The sequence below is a fragment of the Pongo pygmaeus genome, chromosome 7 (assembly GCF_028885625.2).
Source record: "Pongo pygmaeus isolate AG05252 chromosome 7, NHGRI_mPonPyg2-v2.0_pri, whole genome shotgun sequence".
NCBI lineage: Eukaryota > Metazoa > Chordata > Mammalia > Primates > Hominidae > Pongo > Pongo pygmaeus.
In genome coordinates this window covers 146,544,072-146,571,775 of record NC_072380.2, presented here as the reverse complement: position 1 = coordinate 146,571,775, position 27,704 = coordinate 146,544,072, and the positions used below count along the sequence as shown (strand labels likewise).

At 42.3% G+C, this 27,704-nt stretch overlaps 1 long non-coding RNA gene across 1 annotated transcript; it reads left to right on the top strand.

Annotated features, from left to right (window-relative positions):
* Positions 1-5,479: 5,479 nt before the first annotated feature.
* Positions 5,480-26,888, top strand: LOC129043056 (uncharacterized). The gene is made up of 4 exons (XR_008504279.2): positions 5,480-5,577; positions 6,258-6,336; positions 25,668-25,941; positions 26,715-26,888. It is a non-coding gene; the product is annotated as an uncharacterized LOC129043056 (long non-coding RNA).
* The last annotated feature ends 816 nt before the right edge of the window (positions 26,889-27,704 follow it).

Genomic DNA, 27,704 nt, shown 5'->3' with positions numbered 1-27,704 from the left:
GAGAGGAAACGCTAGGTAGAATATGCAAAGCTGTTAATTCAAGTGGTGACTCAGGCCAAGAGTGACCTGCATGTCACTTTCCTCCATGTTCATGATGCCTCTAAGACTCTGCAGACAGAGATCTGGTCCTGCCCTCAATGCACCATGGACCTTCTGGACAGTTCCTTCCTCTCTCTGGGCTTCACTTTACCTGCTCAGCTACCTCCTATCCGGGGCAGGAGTCTCCTTTATAATTTCTTTGATAAGCATGCATCCCTGCATACCTCCAGTGCCAGGGACTCACTTGCTCACAGGCAGCCTATTCCAACATTAGAGACCTCTCAAGCTTTGCATGCATAGGTAGGGACTGGACCGAGGTCAGCCCAATGCCACTTCTAGTCTCTTGGTGGCCACCCACTCACCAACTGCTCTTAGTGTGGCTTTGAGGATCTGGGTCACACCATCATGTGGTCAAATAAAGCCTCAGTTACTAGACACATGATCTGTCTCTAAGCTACTTCTCTTCCATCTATTTTAAAGCCAAAGGGTTTTACAAGACTGAATCTGGGGTTTTACACTGATCCCTGTGAAATCCCAGAAACATTTTTGCTCACAGAGTTTGTTTCTTTGTTTGTTTTCCAGAGTGAAGTCTCTGGAGTCAGGTAGACCTGGTTTGCATTTTGATTCCAGCTTACTTGCTGTGTGACTTAGAGAAGGTTTCATAAACTATCTGACCCTCCACTTCCTCAGCTAGCAGGTAGGGATGATAAAATCCACGTGTTTTGTGAATGCTGGAAGGAAGATTCAGCAAATGAAAACAGAATATAAAAGACTTTCTCATTACCTGGCGCAGGGTGAGTGTCCAGTGAAAAGCTGTTATTATCCCATGCGTACCTGCCCAGGGAGGATTCCAGGTGTATGAATGTACTTTGTGAACTCTGGGGGCACCTCCTAAGAAGCCCTGCACATCTGGGTGCCATTTCTCTGGTTACCATCCTGCCAGGGATGGTAGCTGAGCAGGAGGAAGGAGAGGAACATGAACCTTAGACCCTGGATGAGTCACTCCGTAACTGTGATTCCGTGGTACTGCTTGAGGATAAGAGGGCACTGTGTTTGGGGAAGGAAGGGTCTAGTCTTTGGGTTGCAGTCATTCCTGAAGGTGGAGAGATTTTGAATGTTAAGTGTTAGATGTCCTGGCTCTATCTTGCCCTGAGAAGGGCCTTCGCCCCCAAACCAGCATGGCCTTTAGCCCAGAAGGCTATGAGTTGAAATCCCACTCTACCGTCACACACACACAAGTTCTTTTCCCACTGAGACTGGCTTCCTCTCCCTCCTCTTTCCTGACTCTTTTTTGACAAGCTGTATTCTCTTTTCTCCTTAAAATTTAGTTCAAGCAGCACCTTTCCCAGAAACTCTTGGAAGCCCCCGAAAAGACTCAGGGATTTCTTCCCCTGTTGCCCCCAGCCTACCCTGTGTTCTGACACCAGCCACACAGAATTGAAATTGCCTGTTCAGTATCAGTCTCCCTGACCACCTGGGAGCAATTTGAGAGGAGAGACAGAGTCCTGTTCATCTGTGTCTCCAGTGCCCAGAATGATGCCTGGCACCATGAAATGCACCACAAATATTGGCTGAGCTAATTAATTTAAAATAAAAACAGAACCAAAACCAACTGGCTGGATGCTAGAAACCATCACAGGCTGGAGAAGAAGGAGGAAAGGGAACAGGAATGGACTGTTTCCTGAACCCAGAAGAAACCTGGACCAGGTGTGACCCAGATTCTAGTCCAGGCTCAGCCACGAACTGCTTTAGCCTTGAAAAAAGGCAACTCCAGTCTCTGGATCCAGCCTCTCTTCCTACAAATTCAAACCTCTCTAAGTTCCCTTTCATTTCTAAAGCACTTTGTAGAAGGAGGCCATTGATTCAGGTCAGGGTTCTAGTCCTCCCATCTTCCTTTCAGCTCAGGACCAAGCCTTTCTAGGAAAAAATACACCTCCAGGAGAGGGCAGGTTGTTATCTCCCCAGACAAGCCTCTAGTGGGCTGCACAGTTTAAGACAAAGAAGAGAACAATTGTTTTAGGCATGCATGCCTCATGATCCAGCCTTATTACCAGCAGGTTTTCCATCCTATTTGTTTCCTTCTGAGTGATTTGAGACATTCATTCTGCATCAGCAACACTTAGAAGAAATATGAGCGGAAATAAATTTGCCACAGACACTATACACCATGCTGCAGTAATTACAAACTGCTGTCCTGAAAGCAGCCTGGGGTAGTTGAAGCATATGAATGCATAATGCTGGGGAGGAGGAAAGCTAAAAAAGAGAGAAAGAAGGAAGAGGAGGAGAAGGAGGGAAAATGGGAGGGAAAGAAAATAGACCCCACCGATTATCAATGATCTATATGGCAAGCACAATGCCAGGCTTCTCACCGGTGCAATCTCATGTAATTCTTTCAGGATTCATATGAAATAAGATGATTGTTGACTTCAGGTTATGGAAGAGAAAGGGAGATGAAAAGTAGAAAAACAGATACAGCAACAGTAGAATAGAACAATGAGAAATGAGTCAAATCACCCTGCAGAAGCTCCAAAAGACCCTCATGCAGAGCGCCGGGTACTTAGGAAGGTAGGAGCAAGGCTGAGGGTGGAATTGGCTGGAAATCCATATGCAAAGCAGGTAGACACCCATCCACCGAATTCCTACTGATCCTGTCCAGCCAGGCAGCCAGCCACACCAGTGCGTGCACATGGGCATACACAGATCAGAGGCTTATCTTCCACACAAATTGAAGGGTTCTCAGACTCAACACACCAGGACATTGGAAAGGAGTGATAAGGGATCAAACAGAATTAGGAGGATCTGATGAGACCACTCCTGCCTCGTTCTCAGAATACCAGCAACCAAGTTTATACCACCCAGTAGCGTACTGAAGGATTTATTTTAGTAAGAAACAACACTGCAACAAGAATGATGATGATGACGATGATGATGAAAAATATTTATATGCAATAATCCCTCTTTGTCTATGGGGGTTACATTCCAAGTCCCCCAGGGGATGCCTGAAACTACAGTTGCTACCAAACCCTAACCAAGGAATACCAGTGTTAACTTTTTACTTAAAAGTCACCTTACTGGCTAACACAGTGAAACCCCGTCTCTACTAAAAATGCAAAAAAATTAGCCGGGCATGGTGGCAGGTGCCTGTAGCCCAGCTACTCGGGAGGCTGAGGCAGGAGAATGGCGTGAACCCAGGAGGCGGAGCTTACAGTGAGCCAAGATCGTGCTACTGCATTCCAGCCTGGGCAACAGAGTGAGACTCTGTCTCAAAAAAAAAAAAAAAGAAAAAAATCATTTTACAATTTCTCTTTGGCATATCTGAATTGCGAGCATCACTACTCTTGCAATCTGAGGCAATTCTTAAGTAATGTAATGGTGACTTGAACACAAGCATTGGCGATACTACGACAGTTAATCTGGTAACTGAGACAGCTCCAAAGTGACTCAATGACGGGCAGTGTCTACAGTGTGGAGACACAGGGCAGAATGACTCATGTCCAAGGCGGGATGGAGACAGGCAGTGGGAGACTTCCTCACTCTACTCAGCATGGCGCACAGTTTAAAACAGGAATTGTTTATTTCTGGAATTTTCCATTTAATATTTTCTGACCACAGTTGACCAAAGGTAACTGAGACCACAGAAAGTGAAGCCTCAGAGAAGGGGCAACTACTGTAGTGCTTGACTCTGTGCCAAGCATTTTTCTAAGCATTTTACATTCATTCATTCATTCATTTTATCCTCATCTTAAAAGATAAGTACTATTATTACTACCATTGTTTCTTTGAGCAAACTGAGGCATTGAAAAGTTAATCATCCTAATACTTAGTTCTGTTACTAAGAAACTAGTAATTGTCAGATACTGGTGTTTCAGTTTCACTCACTAAAAAAGTCAACTCACACATAGTCCTCCTGAAAAGAAATCAATAATCCATAAGTTCTGTCTACCCGTAAACAGCTCACAATAATCTTTTTTATGATTCACTCACTTCGTATTGGGACATGGAAACCAGAAATTATAAATCATTAAAGAAAGCTTCCAAACTAGAAAAGACAGACAAAAACAAGCAGTGGAAGGAGAGAGTCAGAAGAAATGAAGCTAATGCAGGAGATGGAAGAAAACTTTTCTAAAATTCATTTCTATCTCCAAAAGAGTAAGAGAAGATATGATATCTGTCCAAAAAGAATAGTTAGCAACAAAAAAGAAACAAATGAGAAACAAAATAAAAAAAAGTCTTCAACAATTAAACAAGAAAAGAAGAAAAAATAAAATCTAGAGAAAAACATAGACAGCCTGAAATTTTAAAAAATAAAAAACTCTCAGAAATATAACAAGAAGAAAGAGAAAAAAGACTAAAATAAATCAAAATTAAAAGAATAAACCAAGAGGTTTGACATATGGTCTTCCAAAATGAGCTAAAAGAAAAATAAGGTGAAATTGTCAAAGATATAAGACAGGGAAGTTTCTGTACCTGAAAGGCATGCACATCCAGTAACAAGTATAATAAATGAAGGGGCCCACTGAGCACTCACATAATGAATAAGAAGTTGCCTTATCAGGAAATTTCAAAACTACAAGTAATAATGACATGATTCTAAAAGTTTTTATAGGGGGAAACATATAAAGAACCTGAAGAAAAAAACAATAGTGGTCTTTTCAACAGCAACATTGGTACCTAGAAAATAAGAGGAAAATTTCTTAAATATGTATATGAGAAAAAAAATAGATTTCTACCTGCATTTTGGCTAAGGTTCCATTGAAGACAACAGAAACCATGCAAGTTGCTAGAACAGAGATTTACTTCTAGGGTATTGTGTAGATTTTAAAAATATGATATAACATCTGGAAAACAAGCTCTAGGCTGAGCTTCCAGAACAACTCTTGGCCCTCAGAAAGACTCTGGTCTTGCTAAGACAGAAAAGTTGCTGCCATCACTATAGGGAATTGTCAAATAGGGGAGCTTTTGACCAAAATAGCCTCCCTATCTCTGCCATCCGTCCTATTAAAAATGAATTATCGTACAGTTAACTTCCGTCCTGTTCCAAGGTTCACATGAGTAATTCTAATCAATAAAACCCGAATTACTCAGGAACCCTAGCTACAAGGAAATGCTTCTTCTTGTTGTATTATGACTTTTAACTTTTTATTATTGTGAAAATTTGAAACCATACTAAAGTTGAAAGAGTGAGATAATGCACATCTATATAGTCCTCAATTAGAGTCACTGATTTTGCCAGTTGAAAGGACACTAATGATGAGACTGAGTTAGGATGCCAGAGGAGAGTTTATGAGACATCAAGGGAATTGAAGCAGCACTGGCAGGGAGTGTCTCAGACTATGATAAGGATCTGACAAGGTCTCAGCCGACCTAACACGGAGCTCCAGAGCAAAGATTTCCCACTGCACAGCTGGTATCGTGCACTGATCAGTCACTGGCTGGGCACTGCTGGGGAAGAGTGTGGCCTCAGCTCAAAAGCAGAATCGGATCCTGAAGGACCTAATGACTAGAAACTTCCAGCTGACTACACTCTGCAACTGACTGGTAACTGCTTTCTTAAAGGGAAATTGGAGCAGGGAGCTTCTATGTCTGTGACAGCAATTTCTGATATTTTACTTTTTTTTCCCCCTAAACCATTTGAAGGCAAGTTGTAATCACCAGTCATGGCATTTTGACCACTAATTATACAGCAATATGACCCTCTTAACAACTAAACATTTTCCTACATAACCACAATACAATGATCACACTGGATAATTATTTGAAACAATAATATTACCTGACACGTTGTCCATATTCAAATCAAGTTCCATTAATCATCCCAATTAAGTCTTGTTTTTTCCGGGTGTGCATGCACATGTCCACTTGTGTGTATCTGTGTGTTTGAGCCATAATCCAATTCAGGGTTATGAGTTGCATTTGATTCTCATGTCTTTTTAGTCTCCTTTAATGAAAAATAGTTCTCTTACCTTTTTGCATTTTCAAGACATTGGTCTTTCTGAAAATTCCACGTCATTTGTCTTTTAGGATGAACATCAGAATTTGTCTTCTTATTACTTCATGACTAAATTCAGGATATAATTGTAATACCTCACTTTTTAGTGTTTTTGTTTGTGCTTTAAATAGTCAGTTGTGTTTTATGTGAGTTACAAGAAACAAGAAAACAGTCTTTTATATTTACCTACTTATTTAATATATCTAGTGCTTTTTATTTTCTCTCGTAGATTTGAAAGTCTATAGAATATTACATCTCTGACCTGAAGGACTTGCTTTAGCATTTCTTGTACTACAAGTCTGATGGAGGTAAAATCACTAAATTTTAATTTAACTGAAAATGCCTATATTGCACCTTGTTCAAAGGATATTTTTGTTGAGTACAGAATTCTGTACTGACAGTTTGGTTTGGTTATTGCTTTTCTCATTCAGCACTTCAAAGATGTTATTCCATTATCTTCTGGCCTCCATTGTTTCTGATAACAAGTCAGTAATAATTCTTATGCTTGTCCCCTACATATAATGTGTCTGTTTGCTCTGGCTTCTTTCATGATGTTCTCCTTATCTCTGTTTCTCAATCATTTGACTATCATACTACTGGAGAATACCTTCTTGTATTTATCAGGTTTTGGTGTTTGTTTAACTGCTTGGACCTATAAATCATCAAATTTGGAGAATTAGAGACGATAGTTTCTTCAATTTTTTTTTTTTTGAGACAGAATCTCACTCTGTCGCCCATGCTGGAATGCAGTGGTGCAATCTCAGCTCACTGCTACCTCTGCCTCCCAAGTTCAAGTGATTCTCCTGCCTCAGACTCTCGAGTAGCTGGCCACCATGCCTGGCTAAGTTTTTTGTATTTTAAGTAGAGATGGGGTTTCACCAAGCTGGTCAGGCTGGTCTTGAACTCTTGACCTCAAATGATCCACCCGCCTCGGCCTCCCAAAGTGCTGGGATTACAGGTGTGAGCCACTGTGCCAGGCCAAATATTTTCTTTGCATTTTGTTTACTAGCTTGTCTCCTAATGCTTATGTATTAGACTATTTGCTATTTTCACACAGAGCCCTGGGGTTCTTTTAAACTTTATTCAATCTTTTATCCTTCTTTCCTTCAAATTGGGCAATTTTTATTATCTATGATCAAGTTCACTGACTTTTTCTTCTGCAATTTCCAATCTTCTATTAGACCTGTTCAGTAAACTTTTTATTTCTGTTCATTTGTTTCAGTTCCAGAAATTCTATTTAATTCTTTTTCTGTTTTTTTAGATAGAGTTTTGTTCTTATTGCCCAGGCTGGAGTACAATGGTGCAATCTCAGCTCACTACAACCTCTGCCTCCCAGGTTCAAGCAATTTTCCTGCCTCAGCCTCCTAAGTAGCTGGGATTACAGGCACCCACCACCACGCCTGGCTAATTTTTGTATTTTTAGTAGAGGTGGGGTTTCACCACGTTTGCTAGGATGGTCTTGATCTCTTGACCTCATGATCCACCTGCCTCAGCCTCCCAAAGTGCTAGGATTACAGGCACGAGCCTCTGCAACTGGCCACTATTTAATTTTATAGTCTACATTTTTTTCTATTGAATTTTTTTATCTGCTCACTAATTAAAATCAAATTTTCCTTTAAGTAAACATCTTTACAAGAGTAATTTTCAAGTCTTTTCTTAGTACAACATGTGCATTATCTTAGATTTGGTCCCTGTTGATGGTTTTGTTTTGTTTTGTTTTTTACTATGAATCATATGTTTCTCTTTCTTTGTATATCTACTGAAATTTGCATTGAATGCTGAATGTTGTAGAAAAGACATTGAAGAGACTCTGGCTTCAGTATTGTCCTCTCAAATTAACAAGTCATTCAGTTACTGGTTAATCACCTGAACTTTTAAATGCTTGGTTTAACACTTTGTTCATTCAAGTCTGTGAAACGCTCAAGGTGTTTTCCAAACCTCTCTAATCTCGAAGGACCAAACACTAAACTCAGTATTTTCTAGGGATCTTTTCTGTGACCTTGGTTAGGCCAGGTCCATGCTATGATCCCTATTGTTAAGACACAAGCTTTCTGGGGTCTCGGCTAGGTGCTAGGGTATTAATGATGGATTAAGAAGATGTCTCCACTCTGACAGGGCAAGAACTCCAACTTCCCTTGCACTTCTCCTTCCAAGAACTGCTTGACTTCTCGTATCTGTGTTCTGCTCTTAACAGCATAGTATGTGCTATATGGTAAGGCTGGATGGCTTATCCTGTACAGGTACAACGAAAATTCAGCCACAGAACCTCAGGGATTCTCCATCAATTTATGGAATCTCCTTTCCACAGAGGTTCCTCTACTCAAGACCCACCTTGAGGATTCCATCTGCCTCAAGCCCATAACTCTTAATTGTGATCTCTGTTTGGTCAGCTCACTGGGGCCATGCTTTCTGTTTGGACTCCAGCTTATTGTGCTGCAACCAGGAAATTGTTCTAAGCACAGAGCTGGATACTTACAAGAGTCATCTCAGAAGTTTCCCTTCTCTCAAGAATTGCAGATTTGCATTACCTACTGCCCACTGACTGAAAATAGTTATCTCATATTTTTATCCAGTTTTATATTTGTTTACAGCAGGAGGGATAATCCAGTCCCAGCTACTGCATCATGACCAGAAGCCTGTGAAATATATTTTTAATTTCTCAGACTCTAAATTATAGGAAAGCACAGAAAAGGCAAGATGAAATGGCTGTTGGGTGAACCAATCCATGGTATGATTTACCAACCTGGAAATATATTATCAATCAACTCCAAGGAAATGAGAGCAGTTTCAGACTTGCCAACACTATAATAATGATAATGATAATAATAATAATAAATGTAAAATGGCCTTCTATATTTCCTTTCTTAGGAAGTACTGAAGGAGGCACTTACTGAGATGAAGGAATAGAAAAGGGAGACCCAAGATCCAAGAGACAGAGGATCCAACTGAGAAGAGCAACATTAGCAAAAGAATGGCCATTGTATATCAGATTGAAAAAGTGATCTATGCAGACTGAAAGAAAAACATGATGCAAAAGGCAATACCATAAAAATAAAACTGAGCCGGGCGTAGTGATTCATGCCTGTAATCCCAGCACCTTGAGAGGCCAAGACGGGTGGATCACCTGAGGTCAGGAGTTCAAGACCAGGCTGGTCAACATGTCGAAACCTCATCTCTACTAAAAATACAAAAATTAGCCAGGCGTGGTGGCAAGTGCCTGTAATCCCAGCTACTCAGGAGGCTGAGGCAGGACAATCACTTGAACCTGGGAGGTAGAGTTTGCAGTGAGCCGATATCATGCCACTGCACTCCAGCCTGGGCAATAGAGCAAGACTCTGCCTTAAAATAAATAAATAAATACATAAATACAACTGAAAGCTTATAACTGTGGTTAAATATTTGAAGAGCTATTTACAGGCATATGACGGAGGGTGGAAACACTAAAAATGATAATAATAGGCAAGTAGAAAATAAAAAATAGAAAATCAAGGCAATTATTAACTCCAAGTAAAACAAAAATTTTAAGGAGAAAGTTGATCTAACTGTGCACTACTTAGCTTAGCAGGGACCTATATTTACATAGTTATAATTCCATAAACATTGTTACTGGTTTAACCAAAAATTGTGTACATATCTCATTCAGGGATATGGGTGAAAAGACACAGGCAAGGGAGTGATTGTGTAAAAAAAAGTGGAAGTTCTTTCATTCAGATAGGCCTGTCTAAAATCCCGGCTCTACTTACTGCCACTTACCTGGGTCTACTTGGGCAGCTTCTTTTAACTTTCTGAGCCTCAATTTCCCCTTCTACAAAATGTATAATCTCTCATAAGACTGTTGTATTAAGTAAAATAATATATACAAAGACTCCCACACAAGTCGACACTAAATATGTATTTCTTTCCAAGGTTTTCTTACTTATGCACCCAGACAACTCTTGTGCAAAAGAAAGTGGTAAAATTGGATCTAACCCAGCCCCAGCTCCCACAGCTTCCTCATCCAACTCCAGCCCCAGGCATCGGAGAAGTCTGTGCTGTGATCACACAGAACTGCTCACCAGTCCTCAGAATACATTGCACTGCAAGTTATACTGCTGTACCGTGATGTTTTGTCTGCCAAGAGTTCCTTCTTTAAACATCATGTCCATTTGTTAAGAACATCAATATTCTATTATACTTCCAAAGCTTCCAATTATAATGAATTATTCTTTTAGTGTTTGGCACATTCTTAGTTGTATTGTGATCTATTTATGTATCTATGTCTTTCACCAGATTGTATAAGCAAGGACTTTGCTTTAAATTAGTCTAACCGATACTTATTTTTTGAGTAACTATTGTGTGCCAAGCACTGTGCACATTACAAATTGAGGATCTAGGATAATTTAGACACATGTATTCATTCAAAAATGAACCTACTAAGTGCCAAGAATTCTAATAGGCATTGAGATCCACGTGACCATGAGAAATAAGGTCTCCTGCCTCATCGTATTTGCAGTGTGGAGAGAAGGGGCAGGCACATAGAGAGGGAATTACAAAGCTAAGTAATGTCTATATCAGGGGAAGTATCTAGGTCAATGAGAGACAAAGAAGGGACATCTGCACAGACATGAGAATTCAGGGAAGGCTTTTTGGAAAAAGGAACTTCTAAACTAAAAATAAAATGAGTAGTAGCTCACTAAGGGATTGGAGAAGAGAGTTCAAGATGAAGAAAAACATAAAAATACGTACACAATACAATAGAAGCCAGAGTAATAGGTATTCATCTCTACCTAGAGGAATCAGGGAAAGCTGTGGGGGCATTTGAGCAGAAACTTCAAGGATAAGTAATAATTATTGGTAATACTCTCATTCTTTTTGTTGAACAACTATATTAATGCATTAATTAATAGTCATCCTTAGTTCAGAAAGAATAATCTAATTGCTACTATAATAATTTTAATTCAGTAATGTTATGTTTGCTACCTAAATGGTAGGAATTTTTATTATCAAAAAAGCATGGACTTACTTCATTTTGAAATATATACTACAAACTGAAAATTAATTTATATTTTTGAATCTTGCTTATTTTTGACTCCATTCTAGTATCCAATTTAATTAGCATTTTTAAATAAATTCAGGTTGCTTTGTAGAGGAAAACACAGAAAACTAGAAGAAAAGATTGGCAAGTATATGTCATGACGTTTACTATAAAGCAAGACTTCAAAACAAACCATTGCATTTCAAAATTAATAATTTTGGTTGTATTATCATTATCTATAAATATAGGGCCAACATGACTTCAAGAAGAAGCAAGTGTCTAGTTAAACTGAGTGGTACAGGCTGGGCGCAGTGGCTCATGCCTGTAATCCCAGCACTTTGGGAGGCCGAGACGGGTGGATCACCTGAGGTCGGGAGTTCGAGACCAGCCTAACCAACATGGAAAAACCCCATCTCTACTAAAAATACAAAATTAGCCAAGCATGGTGGCACATGCCTGTAATCCCAGCTACTCAGGAAGGCTGAGGCAGGAGAATCGCTTGAACCTGGGAGGCGGAGGTTGCGGTGAACCAAGATTGCACCCTTGCACTCCAGCTTGAGCAACAAGAGCAAAACTCTGTCTCAAAAACAAACAAACAAACAAACAAAACTGAGAGGTATAGACAAGAGTCAGCACAAAGAACGGCGACTAGAATCGAAATGATATTTTCTAAGAGCCACCAGTGTGCTTATTCTATGTCCTGAGGAATCAGAGATGAAGAAGTCACAACTTCTGCTATTGAAAATGTGCATTGAAGGAAGAGTAATATTTCCTAGGCAAACAACAGTCTATATCTCTCCAACTCATCTCTCTCTTTATTCCTACAATAACTGTAGGAATAACTTAGGCTCTCATAATCTGATATCAAGATCCTTAAAATATTCTCTTCCCTTGAGTCTTTCCTACCCATGTATTCATTACCCTGTGAACAGAGTGACCCTTCTAAAATGTATATCTAAACACATATCTCCTCTTATTTACCTGCATTTGGCCTTCATTTTTGAAAGATACTTTTGCTGAGTATAGAATTCTAAGTATTTTGTCTTTTTGTTAAGTATTTTAAAGATGTTGCCCCATCATCTTCTGGTTTGTGTTGCCAACAAAGTTTGTTGTCATTCTCATTGTTGTTTCCCTGCACATAATGCATTTACTTTTCCTGGATACTTTTATGATATTCTCTTTATATCAGTTTTAAGAAAATTGATTACAATGTGCACTGGTGTCATTTTCTTCAAGCTTCTTCAGCTTGAAGAGTTCTCTGGGTTTCTTGGATTTAGGGGTTTATAGTTTTTATCAAATTTGGAAAAATTTTGAACAGACTTCTTTGAATATCCTTGTCTTCCCCTTTTTCTCTGGGACTCCAATTACACATATCTTAGACTTTGTGAAACTACCCCATGGCACACTGATGGGATAATGCACATTGATGTTCACTTTATTTTCCATATTTTTTCTGTTTTATTTTAAATGTTTTCTACTGCTTTTTTTTCAAGCTCACTAATCTTTTCCTCTGTAGCCTCTAATTAGCTATTAGTGGCATCTCATGTATTTTACATCTCAGGTATTTTTTATCTCTAGAAGTCTGATTTGGATCTTTGTCATATCTTTTACATGTCCATTTAACATGGTCATGTTTTCTCTATCTTCTTAAATATACAGAATGTATTTATAATAGCTTTTTTAATTTCCACATGTACTAATTATATTATCTGTGTCATTTAATTAATGTCTGTTTCTACGGATTGATTTTTAAATCTTTATTATGGATTATATTTTTCTTTGACTAGTGCTGTTTGGTAGGATGCTAGATATTGGTAACTTTTAATTTTGGGGTATTACATTTTTTCTGTATTCCTATAAGTATTATTCAGATTTGTTCTTGGGTTCAGTTAAGGTAGTTGGGAACAAACTCATCCTCTCAAGTCCTGTTTCTATGCTTTGCTAGGCAGAGACACAAACTAATCTGTCCCCATCAATGAGACAATCCCCTTTTGAATACTCAACCTGATGCCCTGTGCCATATGAGGTATCTTATAATGGCTGTCAGGAACATGAATTATTCCCAGTCCTGTATGGCTCCAGAAATTTTTCTATCTACTCCTTCCGGGTGTTTTTTTGGTTTGTTTGTTTGTTTTTTCCTCCCTGGCCTCAGGTAGTTTTCTTTAGTGCATGTGCTGATTAGTACTCAGTTAAGACTCAAAAAGGACTCTTCCACAAAACTCCAAAGCTCTTTTTCTGTGAAGCTCGCTCCTTTAAGGAACACTGCTGAAAGAATCCCAGCCACAATGGCCTCCCTAAATTCTCAGTCCTGCCTCCTAAACTTAGGAAGACCACTGGACTCAGTTTGAGCTGCTGCTTCTTGCACTGCAGCCTGGAAACTCTCTCCAGGCAAAACAGAGAAATATTCCTAGAACTCGCCCTATTTGTTCTTTTTTCTCAAGGATTCCTGTCCTGTACTGCCTGTTTTCTAGTGTATGAATACTGTTATTTCATATATTTTATCCATGTGATTAGCTATCTAAAGTGGGAGGATAAGTTCAGTCCCTGTTACTTCATCATGGCTGGAAGTGAAAGCTGACCATTATTTAAACAGTTGGTAGCTTCTAAATGCTTTCAGAAAAACACGCCAACTGAAAGGCTACAACCTTAAGTCCAGGCCTGGAGCCTCGCCTTCTCTTTCATTTCCTGCTCCCATGCTTGCCCCATGGGGTCTTGTTTGACCTTCATCCACTTCAGTGGTGGTGTTGAGGGTCTTGAGATCCCTCTTGGGACCTGGCCAAGGGCATGTGGGCTCCAGGGTTAGGTACCAGGGGAAGTCGAAGAATCTCCATAGGACCCAAGCCTCCATCCCACTCTCCAGCTCCATTTTCCCAGAAATCTCAGCAGTAAACAATACACATTGCTTTCCCAGTGATTCTGTGAATGAAATGTGTTTGCTTCCCCCTGTATGGCTTTCTTTTTTTTTTGTTTTTTTGTTTTTTTGAGACAGAGTCTCGCACTGTCGCCCAGGGTGGAGTGCAGTGGCACGATCTTGGCTCACTGCAACCTCTGCCTCCCAGGTTCAGGTGATTCTCCTGCCTCAGCCTCCCGAGTAGCTGGGATTACAGGCGCCTGCCACCATGCCCAGCTAATTTTTTATATTTTTAGTAGAGACAGGGTTTTACTGTGTTGATCAGGCTGGTCTCGAACTCCTGACCCTGTGATCTACCTGCCTCGGCCTCCCAAGTGCTGGGATTCCAGGCATGAGCCACCGCGCCCAGCCTTGGCTTTCATTCTTGTATGTACAGTTCTCTTGCTCTGGATCTCCAGAGAACAGAAGTGAGTTTTGGGATCAGCATGCTGCGTCCCCACCCTAAATTCCTAATAAGACAAAGAAACTCACTGTATAGTCCAGAAGAAAGACATTTAAACAAATATAACAGAATGCTTCATGTAAATCCCTCATGAATGCTTGTCACATTAAATAAAATATAAGCACAAAGATACGCACTCAGTTCTTAAAGAACCCAGGAGAGAAGCCTGTCACTTGGCCTGGGGCTATCTAGGAAGGCTTTCAGAAGGAAGTGACTAGCCCCTTCCCTGACATTTACCCAGAACATGTATTTCCATAATGACTTTCCAATGACAGTGACTCAATAGAACAACTCTGGCACTTTAGAAACATTTTGACAACATCCTAGTTTGGAGAGCTCGGCGGTTATTAAGATAGAAGAAGCCAGCCAGCGGCTCTGTCAAGCAGCCAGGAAGGTTCCTGCTGAGGCCGTTATAGAAGGAAGCAGTGGGGGAAGGCATTAGGAGAGTTGAGGATTGGGTAAAGACCCCAGACTGGGTCTCCCCGAGCCTTTGATTAAGATGGGCCAAGTTTGTCCTCACCACTCTCAAAAACGTGCTTTCCGTGAATCCAGGGCGCAGAGTTCTAAACAAGGAGGCTGTTAAAAGATAGATTAAAAGGCATAAAAATAGTATTAGATTTCACGGCACAGTGAGGCCTGTCAAGTCCAGGCTCACAGAGTGAATTGCTTAAAGGCGATGATCAAAATGAGTCACCAGTGTCTGCTCCGATTGTGCTGATGCCTCTTGGAAAAGCAAAAGCCGGGACTATTGTTTGTGTCAAAAATACTTCTGAAGAGGCTACAGAAATCAAAAGGCGCTGATGTGCCAAAGTCTGAAGGGAGAGGAAGGGGAGAGAAGAGAGGAGAGTCAGGGGCTCGAAAATGCAGGGGAAGCAGATGAGCAAGAGACAGCATCTCAGGGCAGGGTAGAAGGGAGGGGCTGATGGTGGAAAGGGGCTGAGTTGTGCAAGCAGAGTGGAGTTGAGTCCTCGGAGACCCTCACTTTATCAAGCTCCTACTGTGTGCTAGACCTTGTGCTGGGCACCTTAGGTGTGATAACTCAGAAAACAACAAACAGTTACTTGAGGGAGTGGTGTGGCCTTAAAGGTATCACTGAGCCTCTCTGAACTTACGCATCTTCTTCTGGAAAGTGAAGTTAAACAGCCATACCTCTCAAGGTGGTTGAGGATTTTATGTAAGATAACAGGGGCAAAAATGTCAAGCATCCAAAAAGGGTTCAATATACAAAGTTGAATCTGAAGACAAATCACTGGGCAATCCTAATCACAAGAACATTCACTGAGAAGTGGTTCTACTCCAGGCACTGAGATGAGCAGTCTATATTCAGGCATTATCTAATTTAAACTCTGCAGACCTCTGAGTTAGGTAATATTTCCATCCCCATTTGACTTATAAAGAGACAGAGTCTTTATGTAAAGACTGGGACAGTAAGTTGCCCAATGTCACACAAGAGAAAAGCCACAATCTAAAAATCCATCTGCCTAGTTCCAAAAACCTGTGATGCTTATCATTTTGCTGGCTGGTTGTCTAGAATGATAGAAGGCTAACATTGGCGTCATCTTCAAGGTGACTCAGTATCAAGCCATCCACCTCCCTGCAGGCCTCCTTTTCATGTGTGAACCCCTCTGAAACATCCTGCCAACTAGCCGGCCTGCTCCTGTTTGCACTCTTCCCGTGACGGGGTGCTCACTTCCTGCTGAGGCAGCCTGACCAATTTCCCGACAATTCGACTGGTTTGAAAGTACTTCTTTCTCCAGTCCATTGGATTGATTACAGATTCAAGATCAGCACCAAGTAGACGCATTCTCAATTGTCACTTCCAGGGAGGAAATCTTTGACAAGTTCCCGCTGCTTTTTTGAAGTAAAATAGTCATAACTTGTTCTTCTTAAAAACTGCCAACAGCATGAAGAGAATCAAGACTGGAGACCAAAATTGCTTTTCTCTCCTCTCGATAACACTGTCAGCGTGGAGCAGGCCGACTATGGAGGAACTTCAATCGGGGCTAAATTTATATTCATTCAGGTGTCACCGGACTCTGCTTTCTTGCGTCTCTTTTCTGATCAATGCACTCATTAAAGGGCTCAAGCTTGGCAATAGATTCACCTTAATGCTCGTCACCCTGGGGTTTCAATAACACAGGCTCTGAGACTCTAACAAGCTGCTGAAGAATGAAAAGAAAAAAAGAAAGAAAAGCTTTATCTTTCCCTTCTTGTATAGAGTCCTGAAATTGTTTCTCTTTGTCTTTTACAAACAGTTCTGTCAACTGTATTAATTTTATGGAGGAGCTTTGAGGGGCATATATGGGAAGAGGGAAATTTGGAAAATATTTATGTGGAGCAGGCGTACAGAACGAATATACATCTATTTATTCCAAAACAGTGAGAAATTTGGATCACATTTATTTCTGTTTTTCCTAACTTGGAAGATTTGTTTGGAAACTCAAAAGGTTTGTTTAACTTTTACCAAATTACGTTTTATTTGTCTTAACAGAAGGATGCTTTCACTTCTACACATTCCATTGTAGAATCTGTCTACATGCTCATGTATTTTCACAGTCCCAAGCATGGTATGCAGGTTGATATGTGGTTTGGATCTGTGTCCCCAACCAAATCTCATGTCAAATTGTAATCCTCAGAGGGGCATGGTGGCTCACACCTGTATCCCGGCACTTTGGGGGGCCGAGGCAGGCAGATCACTTGAGGTCAGGAGGTTGAGACCAGCCTGGCCAACGTGGTGAAACCCCGTCTCCACTAAAAATACAAAAATTAGCTGGGCATGGTGATGCGTGCCTGTAATCTCAGCTAAACAGGAGGCTGAGGCAGGAGAATTGCTTGAACCTGGAAGACAGAGGTTACAGTGAGCTGAGATTGCACTACTGCACTCCAGCCTGGGCAACAGAGCAAGAGTCTGTCTCAAATAAATAAATAAACAAACAAATAAAATTGTAATCCTCAATGTTGGAGCAGGGGACTGGTGGGAAGTGATTGGATCATGGGGGCGGATTTCCCCTTTGGTGCTGTTCTCATGACAACGAGTGAGTTATTATAAGATCTGGTCATTTATAAGTGTGTAGCACCTCCCAGTCCCCCTCTTCCTCCTGGTCTGGCCATGGAAGACATGCCTGCTTCCCCTTCACCTTCTGCCACGATTGTTAGTTTCCTGAGGCCTCCCCAGTCATGCTTCCTGTATAGTTAGCAGAACCGTCAGCCAATTAAACCTCTTTTCTTTGTAAATTACTCAGGTTTTTCTTTATAGCAGTTCAAGTATGAACTAATACACGTCATGTCCTTATTATTGTCTACACTAAACAATTTATCGTGAGTGTTCCCTATGTTGCTTCACTTCTTATTAGCCAATTGTTACTGAATAACTTGTAAAATAGAAGCTCTTAACCATTCTCATTAGATAATTTCCTTTATTTTCCATTAATTACCTAACATTAGTCACCTTTGCACTTTTATTTTTTCACAGGGAAATGATAATCACCTTTGAAGTCCCTCATTGTCTGTTTCTACGATGCATACCGACTATGTTATCTGAAATCAAACCACTGTCATAACCTCATCCACTTTGGGTGTCATGAGACTTTGCACCTGTAGGGTAAACATATCTGACAGCAATCATTTAAGCATACCTTACAGTGATCCTGTATGGCAGATGCACTTGAATGGGTGCTCCAAGCTAGGGAATCCGGGAGTGACTAACCTGGAGATTCATTTGTTCCTTATCTGTGGTAAATGTCTGAGCCCCCACACTGCCCCAGCTCATGGAACACAGTTCCATACAGAAGATTAAAGCCCTGAGTTTGGGGTTAAATGAAGGTTGCCAAGCAAAGGCCATTATGGAGAGGATATTAGTCTGTTTTCACACTGCTGATAAAGACACACCCATGACTGGGCAATTTACAAAAGAAAGAGGTTTAATGGACTTACAGTTCCACGTGGCTAGAGAGGGCTCACAATCATGGAGGAAGGTGAAAGGCACTTCTTCTATGGTGGTGGCAAGAGAGAGAATGAGAGCTAAGAGAAATGGGTTTCCCCTTATCAAACCATCAGTTCTCCTGAGACTCATTCCCTACCACGAGAACAGTATAGGAGAAACTGCCCCCATAATTCAATGATCTCCCGCTGTGTCCCTCTCACAACACGTAGGAATTATGGGAGTACAATTCAAAATGAGATTTGGATGGGGACACAGACCCAAACCATATCAGATGTTAAGTGAAAATCATATATGAACTGCATAATATTTGTAGGTGGTTGTGGTTTTCCTGCTCAGCCCACCACCACTGGGCCGTGAGGTTATCTTTTCCCACCCACTGCCACTAGATCTTTTCTGTACATAAGGCAGTTCTCCTGCCCAGCCCACCACCACTGGACTCCCTCCCCCTATACATAAGCCTCCTGTACATAAGCCCCTTGTCTCATTTGCTGGCTCTGGGTCCTTCTTTGGCCTCTTGAACTTGGTACTTCTCCCACTGAGGCTAACAGGGGCTCAGCACAACACTGCCTTCTGACAGTTAATGGCTGTGTGCCCATCTATTCTTTTGCAATAAGCAGTTTGTGATGGGTGGGCCAGCTATTGAGCTCAGGAATGAATCTTCACCAGGTGGTGGTCACTGTGCTAGGAGCTACAATAGTCATGCTTATTTGACAGATGAAGAAACTGAGGCACAGATGAAAATGTTCTGCTGCTCAGTGGTTGGGCTGACTCAAAGCCATGTTTTCCACCTGACATTCGAGATGGGCTCTGTTGACTTTGCCAAAACTGTAATTGTGTAAAAGTCAGAAGTTAAGCTAGGGTTGGTGTTGTGATGTTACTACTATAGATACCACGTTTCAGCAAGGCTGGAAAAAGTCCTAAAATACCTTTCAATATCATAAGAAGAGAAATAATTCTATACATTCATCGGATACCATTAAACACTGCTTTCGACTAGTGTATAACTGAGCTGCTATTCGATCAAAATAACAGCTGGAACTTGTGCGTCCCTACACACAAAGTTCTGTGCTAAATGCGTTACAGGTGATATCTCAGTATCAGTTTCATTCCATTTTATAGACAAGGCACCTGAATGTTATAGAGTTTAAGAAACTTATCTAAAGGCATGTGTGCAAGTGGTGGACCTGAAACCTAAAGCTTCATCTTTCTAATTTCAGAATCTGTCACCCTAACAACAGGTTAAGCACTGGGCATTCAGGCTGGCCACACCATGGAATGCATCTTTGTGCAACTTCTCTTTTTTAGAAGAAAAATCTTAGTTAGACTAAGAGAGGTTGAGTTATGGGCCCAAAATCACATACTGACAGATCCATCTTTAAGGCCAGGCTCCCCAAATCTTCCTTTCAGAAGAATTCCAAATAATGTATCACATACATATCCATGAGGCAGAGCTCAATTCCTTTCCTCTTGATTCTGGGCTAGACTTAGTAACTTGTTTCCAAAGAAAGAGGTATAGAAGTGAAAATATAGAAACCAGGTGGACACTACGTTGATCAAGGTTAACATCACCAGTCATAAGTTATCTTGCTTGCTATCACATACCCCTTAACATGTAACCAGAAGAACACTTCACCTCCGTGATATTTTTCTCAAAAATCTATAACCCCAATCTAATCAGACAAGTTCAAACAGGAGAACATTCTACAAACTACTTGACTAATAGTCTTCAAAATTCTTTAGAGAATCAAAGAAAAAGATTAAGAAGCCCTTGAATCAGAAAAGACTACATAGATATGACAACTAAATGCAATGTGCAATTCTGGATTGAATTGGATCCCTTTGAGGAAGAGGACATCAGTGAAATAATAGGTACCAACAAAATGAAGTCTGCTAGCGCAGGGTACTAGACCAGTATTAATTTCTTAGTTGTCATAGTTACACCACGGTTATGTAAAATGTTAGTATTAGGGTAAGTTAGGTAAAGGGTATGTTTGCAACTTTGCTATAAATCTAAAAATATTACAAAATACAGTTTCAGGTAACATAAAAATAAAAATAAACAGGTCACCAAAACTGTAGCTGCCTGTTTCATGGCCATTTCCTTATAGCTTGTAATTCACTCACTCCTTTTGTTTTGTTTTGTTTTGAGATGGAGTCTCACTCTGTTGCCCAGGCTGGAGTGCAGTTGCACGATCTCTGCTCACTGCAACCTCCACCTCCTAGGTTTAAGCAGTTCTTCTGCCTCAGCCTCCTGAGTAGCTGGGATTACAGGCACCTGCCACCACACCTGGCTAATTTTTGTACTTTTAGTAGAGATGGGGTTTCGCCATGTTGGCCAGGCTGGTCTCAAACTCCTGACCTCAGGTGATCTGCCCACCTTGGCCTTCTAAAGTGCTGGGATTACAGGCATGAGCCACTGTGCCCAGCCTCTCTCACTCCTTACAAAAATTAAAAAAAAAAAAACAAAAAAACGAAAAACAGGGGCCCAAGAGGATATGTGTGAAGACCACTATTCACTGAAAACAACCTAGAGCAATTATTCTTGGAAGGTGTGTGGCCTCACAAACACCATGCCCTACACATACACACTGCACACTGCTAAGACTGGTTCCAAACACACAGCTACATTATTTTCCCTTCAGGCTGAGAGCCTGGGGTTTCACTTGGCCACTGGCTAGGGCAGGATTGTTCCGGGTTGTTTTTTTTTTTTTTTTCTTTTCCTTTATTGGGGCAACAATGCTGCAGCTGAGCCTCTGTAAAAAGAGAATGACATTCTTTCCATTTTCTTTTAAGAGGAGCAGTTAAAAATACACATTGGTACATACTGCAATTATCATTCAGAATAAATGCAGGAACGGTGACATTAACTAATGGGAGTGCAGCAGCTGCTGGCTTGTTGAAAGCTGTACTCAGGGTCGTGTGGAGGTGTCCAATGCTAACTGTTCCTTTAGTCTATCTGTCTGATGTCAGGAGGGAATCCACTTGGTAAACCCAAGGCTGCTTTTTACCTCAGCATGGCCCAGAGTTGGCTTGTCCTCAATAAGGTGTTTGTTGGCAAGCGGGTAAAAAGCTACAATATGATCATGGTTTCATTAACTTAACCTTTAGCAGTGCCTTTGATTAGCTGGAATTGCCCAACAGAAGGTTCAAGGAAAACCCATAACAGACTATTAAAGAGGCACTAATGTTAACTGAAAACCAACCAAATGCCAGATAGCACCAGGTGCTTGACCAGGTCTTTAATCCTCTGACCAATCTGCTGAGAAGCAGTGCCGTGCAACTTGTAGAAATGGGCTTGGAGCTGGGAAATGACCACCAGGTTGACACTTTGGCAAGCGGCAGGCACGGACTTCTCTACAGCCCAGCCCAGAGTGTCAGCGTCATGCCTTGCACTCTGGGTGCCTAGATGACTGTTTTACTCGTTTATTGATTCTATCATACCCCCCCCATTCTAAAAAGGAATGAGGATGTCTTACAGAAACTCCATAAAACTGGAGAGAAAATTATATGAATTCCCAGCTGGGCGCGGTGGCTCACGCCTATAATCCCAACAGTTTGGAATGCCGAGGTAGGCAAATTGCTTGAGCTCAGGAGTTCGAGAGTAGCCTGGACAACATGGTAAACCCTTGTGTCTACCAAAACTACAAAATCTTAGCTGGGCATGGGGATGCACATCTGTGGTCCCAGCTACTTAGGATGCTGAGGAGAGAGGATCGCTTGAGCTCAGGGCAGAGGTTGCAGTGAGCCAAGATCGCACCACTGCACTTCAGCCTGAGCAACAGAGTGAGGCCCTATCTCATTAAAAAAAAAAAAAAAAAAAAAAAAAAATGCATTCCCAAAAGTATCTAGTGCAGAAGTTGGGGCTGGAGGTTTCTGATGAGAATCTAGCAGTCAAAGCTGCAAGATCCATGATGTGAGTGAGGAAAACGCAAACAGCAGAGAAGGTGGGGAGGGCACAGCAGGATACATGCTTAAGTCATGCCCCCCTTCTTAGAATCTGCCTTAGACTGTGGGGGGCTTTTGTAGCACTCCGTTGGGCTATGTGTCCTTTAAGAGCAGTAGACCATGTGTTAAATCATTTTTTTCCATTCTCCACAGTGCCTTGCACCTACTGAATCACAGGTGATGCAATTTGCTCATCTATAAATAATAATATCCACTTCAAAGGAATACCGTGAATGTGATTAGGCAACACATGTCAGCATGTCAATGGCTCAGCACACGCCTGTCATATGGGAGGGTTCAACATAAACGTAATGCAAGGTTATTAACTTGGGTTAAAATTGTTCAAAGCAGACAAAACTGCTAAAGGTTACATAGTAGCGGGGTGACATGTTTCAGCACTGCCCACCTGAGAGGTAGAAGAGGAAAAGGAGACTAGAAGAGGGAAAGGAAAAGGGGAAGAAGGCATGAAATAAGAAGAGAGGTGAAAAACAAAGGGAAGGGAATGGGAAATGGGAAAAGCAGAGGAGGACAGGGAGAAGGGAGAGGTGGAGTGGAGAGAAAGAAGAGGGAAATGAGAAGTGGGGAAGAAGAGAAGATGAAAGGGAGGGAAGAGGAGGGGAGGAGACCAAAGAGATTATCAATCTGACCAGAAAGAGGAGCCTCTGCTCCTGAAGATTCCAGAGTGGGAGGAGGAGGAAGAGGGAGTTCCCCCCATCTTACTGGGCCTCTCCCCAGGCACAGAAGCCACATCTCTGTCTATTTCAGTATCATCCTGTCACCTCATCCCGTGGAGAACAACTGAGCTCCTCTGTGCTTTGGTGATATGGAAACGGTCCTTCCCTCTGCCTCTCGGAAGCTGGGCAGGACCAACCCCCATCCGCTCACCCTTTCATTTACTCAAAAAATGCCTGTGGGTACCACAGCAAGCAAACAGATGAACCCCGCCCTAGTGGAGATGGTGGACTACTGGAGGACGCAGGCAGAGAACTGGAAGTTACAACGTGGGGTATAAAATCTTTGACAAGAAAATCCCAAGGCAGGAGCCAAGTCTGGAGGAACATGGGAAGTTCCCCAGAGAAAGAAAGCAATGTCCCCAGAGGGACTGAGGTTCCCTTGGAGTCTACCCACAAAGAGAGAGCTGAGAGCAAAACAGAGGGAGGAAGCAGAATGTGCAAATCTCAGAGTTCAGCAGGAACACGGCAGATCCTGGAAACGGAGAGACAATGACCAAAGCTGGAACACAGGGCTGTGCTGGACAGGGTTGGGGGAAATCCCTAGGAAGGAGGAGAGACCAGGCAGGGATGGCCTCAGAGAGAACAATGAGAAGCTAGGCTTCTAAACTGTGTCTCATCAAAGTCTCTTGTAATGAGACAAGAAGATCCTCTTGGTTGTTTTGTTTTGTTTTGTTTTTCCAGGAAGAGCCTCTGATGGCAGTACGAGAGGGGACCAGGCTGGAGAAGGAGCCAGAAGATATTGTGAAGGCTGTCACAGGCAGCTAGAGAGGACCCAGGGAGAGTGCCAGGGTGCTGGGGAAGATATCCAAGGGCTACTCAGAAGACTGGATTTGTTGGACTGGATGTAGTATTGGGTATTGGGTTGTAGGGAGATGTGGAGAAAGTCAAAGACAACTCTAGGGCTTCAGGTCTGGACAAATGGTGGAGGGAGATGTGGAGAAAGTCAAAGACAACTCTAGGGCTTCACGTCTGGACAAATGGTGGAGGGAGATGCTGTCCCTGAGACACAGAAAGAAAAAGAAGGTAGTTGGTCTTATACAGAAGAAGGTTTGTGGTCTCATGGGAAGGCCATGTAAATTGCGCAGAGAAGTTGGATATTTGGGTCTAGAGCAGAGGTCAGCAAACTCTGAAAATGGCCAAGGAGAGGATGTTTTTTGTCTTGCGGGTTGTATAATCCTTACTACAACTACTCACCTCCACTGTTGCAGCTGGAAAGCAGTCACAGTTGATGTGTAAATCATTGGATGTGGCTGTATTCCAGTAAAACTGATTTACCAAGGTAATGACAGGCTGGATTTGGCTAGAGAGCCACAGCGTGCTGACCCCTGATTGAGAGCATCAGATAGATGTCTGGGCTGGAAATAAATATTCAGGGAAAGTGATTTGAAGTAATGAGTGTGGATTATATAGAGAGACATAGATTTAGATATATCTATTAAGACATATAGTCTATTTTTCTATGTATAGATATACAGATATTGAGAGATTTATTTTAAGGAATTGGCTCACATGACTGTGGGCCTGGCAAATCTGAAGTCTGCAGGGCTTGGTAGCAGGCTAGGAACTCAGGCAGGAGTTGATGCTGCAGTCTTGAGGCAGACTTTCTTTCTTTCTGGGAAACCTCAGTGTTTGCTCTTACAGCTTACAACGAATTGGATGAGGCCCACCCTCATTATCGAGGCTAATCTGTATTCCTTAAGGTCAACCGCATCTGCAAAATACCTGCCCAGTGCACCTGGATTAGGTTTCAATTAAATGACTGGGTACTATAGCCTAGCTGAGTGGACACATGAAAGTCACCATCACAGAGGTCATCTTAGAATTCTGCTACTCCACTTTTGTAAGCAGCCACATCATGCTAATAACCCATGTTGTGGTTACGGTCAATGAAGACCCCAATATGTTAGGGTATCATTTCTGTTTTGATCCCAGATGCCCCAAGTGCCCATATCAATATATATATATATATATATATATATAGAGAGAGAGAGAGAGAGAGAGACAGAGTTTCATTCCTGTTGCTGAGGCTGGAGTGCAGTGGCATGATCTCGGCCCACTGCAACCTCTGCCTCCCAGGTTCAAGCGATTCTCCTGCCTCAGCCTCCCAAGTAGCTGGGATTACAGGCATGTGGCACCACACCCAGCTAATTTTTGTATTTTTAGTAGAGATGAGGTTTCACAATGTTGGTCAGGCTGGTCTCGAACCCCTGATCTCAAGTGATCTTCCTGCCTCAGACTCCCAAGCTGCTGGGATTACAGGCATGAGCCACTGCACCCAGCCCAGTGCCATATCAATATCAATGTTTCAGGTTATGGCTGCCTTTGCCCAAGGGCAGAACAGCATTCACTGCTCTTTTCCCGCCTGGAAAAGCCCCATTAAATGCCTCTCAGGTAAGATGGTCACCCAGGGCCCTCACTTCTCTGAGGCTCATGGGTTCAGAAGGTTGTGAAAGGGATCACAAACTTCCTGCCTCCTTCCTCATGCAAACCCCAGTCATGACTGCCTGCGTATCAGCAGCAGAGGAGCCCCGTGTACTGGCAATTCTTCAGTGGGAGAAAGGCATTTGCAAAGCCTAATAATGGCACCATACATATATATATTTTTTACACAAAGTCTGTTCATTTTAAAAAATCAATTTCTCTCCTACAGATGGCACATTGCACAAAGAAACACGAACCCAGCAGCACCCCTGCCAGTGGCAATTCTGAGCGCACATTTCCACTTTGCCAAGACATTACATGGGAAGGCATGTGCGTTTAAGGGCATCCAATTGTTTCTGTACCAGAACAGCAGCAACATCCCTAGCAGGCCTTTCCTCTGGAGTTCACATGTAGGTCGTACTGACACACAATACAGCCTAAAGGGACCATGGAGGAGGAAGGGACCCCAAATCCAGGCCAAATGGGGGCAGGGTTGTCCTCAGGTAAGTGCCAAGAACATAGTGTCTGGAAAGTTTATTGCATTCCCTCAGTTTCCCCAGTCAGAAACATTCAGGATCTGATGACTTCCTTATGAAAGGTAAGGTGGATTTGCCACCTTCTAGAGAGCATGCGCTACCCCACCCACATCCCACATCACCTTACCCACATCCACGTACATTGGCAACAGAACTGACAGTCAGTTTGCCTTTCCAGGAACACAAGCATGTTCAATACTACTGGGCACACACGTTTTATTGCAAATCACATCATAATATGGAAGCAGACATGACTGTCACTGTCACTGTGACTGTCATTCTCTGCCTCACCTTTGACGATGGCTGCCACTGGTGTGGATGTTTCCATCCAGGGGACTTCTGTTCCCCTGGTGCTAGCAGCATCCTGCCTCAAACACGCACAGCATGGCCCTGCTTTCTGTGCCATTGGAAGAGCACCACTCCTACAGTGATATTCCTCCAGCCTATATGTACAAGCATAGGTCAGACGTAAAAGGGTGTGAGCAGCCCTGGGGGTGCCCTCAATTAAGAAGGCAAGGTGGGAACCAAAAGCCTCCTTCCCTCCCTGCTGACACTTCTCAGCAGCATCCTGAGTGTTTCGCAGACAGCCCTGGAGAAACCGTGCTCCACAGCCCACAGCAGCATCCTCAGTAACACACCTGGCACTGGTATTCCCTTCTTCCCTACTTCCTCAGCCCTTGATAACCTGCCAAATAAACCATCTAGGTAGAAGTCCTCGTCCCAGCTCCTTCTGATTTCAGGAGGACTCCAGCTAGAAGACTTTCTCTGGAACCCATGGTGCCCTCTCACTAAAGTGCCCCAATGTTGGCACAACACCTACCGAATTGTTGGTGCTGACTCTCTATACCCATGATTCAACCAGAACAATGTTGATTGTTAAAAAAGTGCATTAATAAACTTGACTCTGGAAACAACAACAGGTCCCCAAAAAATTTATGTCTCTAGGAAATTAAGATGCTACGGGAATCCCGGGAGGCCAAGGCGGGTGGATCACGAGGTCAGGAGATTGAGACCATCCTGGCTAACACAGTGAAACCCCGTCTGTACTGAAAATACAAAAAATTAGCTGAGCGTGGTGGTGGGCACCTGTAGTCCCAGCTATGAAGGAGGCTGAGGCAGGAGAATGGCGTGAACCCGGGAGGCAGAGCTTGCAGTGAGCTGAGATCGCGCCACTGCACTCCAGCCTGGGTGACAGAGCGAGACTCCGTCTCAAAAAAAAAAAAAAGAAAAGAAAAGTAAAGAAACTATGGTAATCCCTTCACAACCTCAAACTCCCATCCAGGGAAATTATAATCCATTCACCTTTACTTCTCCATAGTTACTTTCAACAATGCTGTGGGTCAAGGGTGTAGAGGGGAGAACACTCACAAAACATACTGACACGATAGCAGTGAGGGGATCGGGGTCAGGGCCAGAGTAGAGATTTTTTGCAATGAGATCTTGGGATGGAAAGGAAGCAAAACACACTCTCATCCTGGGGCCTGCTTTCTCTGAAATGCTGCAGAAAGAAGGAAAATTTTTGTTGAGGGCCTTCAGACCGTGAACGGCCATTGCTCTCTAGAAGGTAGAGCGGTAGGAAATCAAAAAGGTAACAAGTATATGGTCAAGAGCCAGACACACAAAATAAGAGTCATGTGTCTACACAAACATCATAGTGTTTTGTATCAGTCCGAATAAACTAGGTTGTGTTGTGTAAGAAATAATGCAACATCTCAGTGACCTAAAGCCAC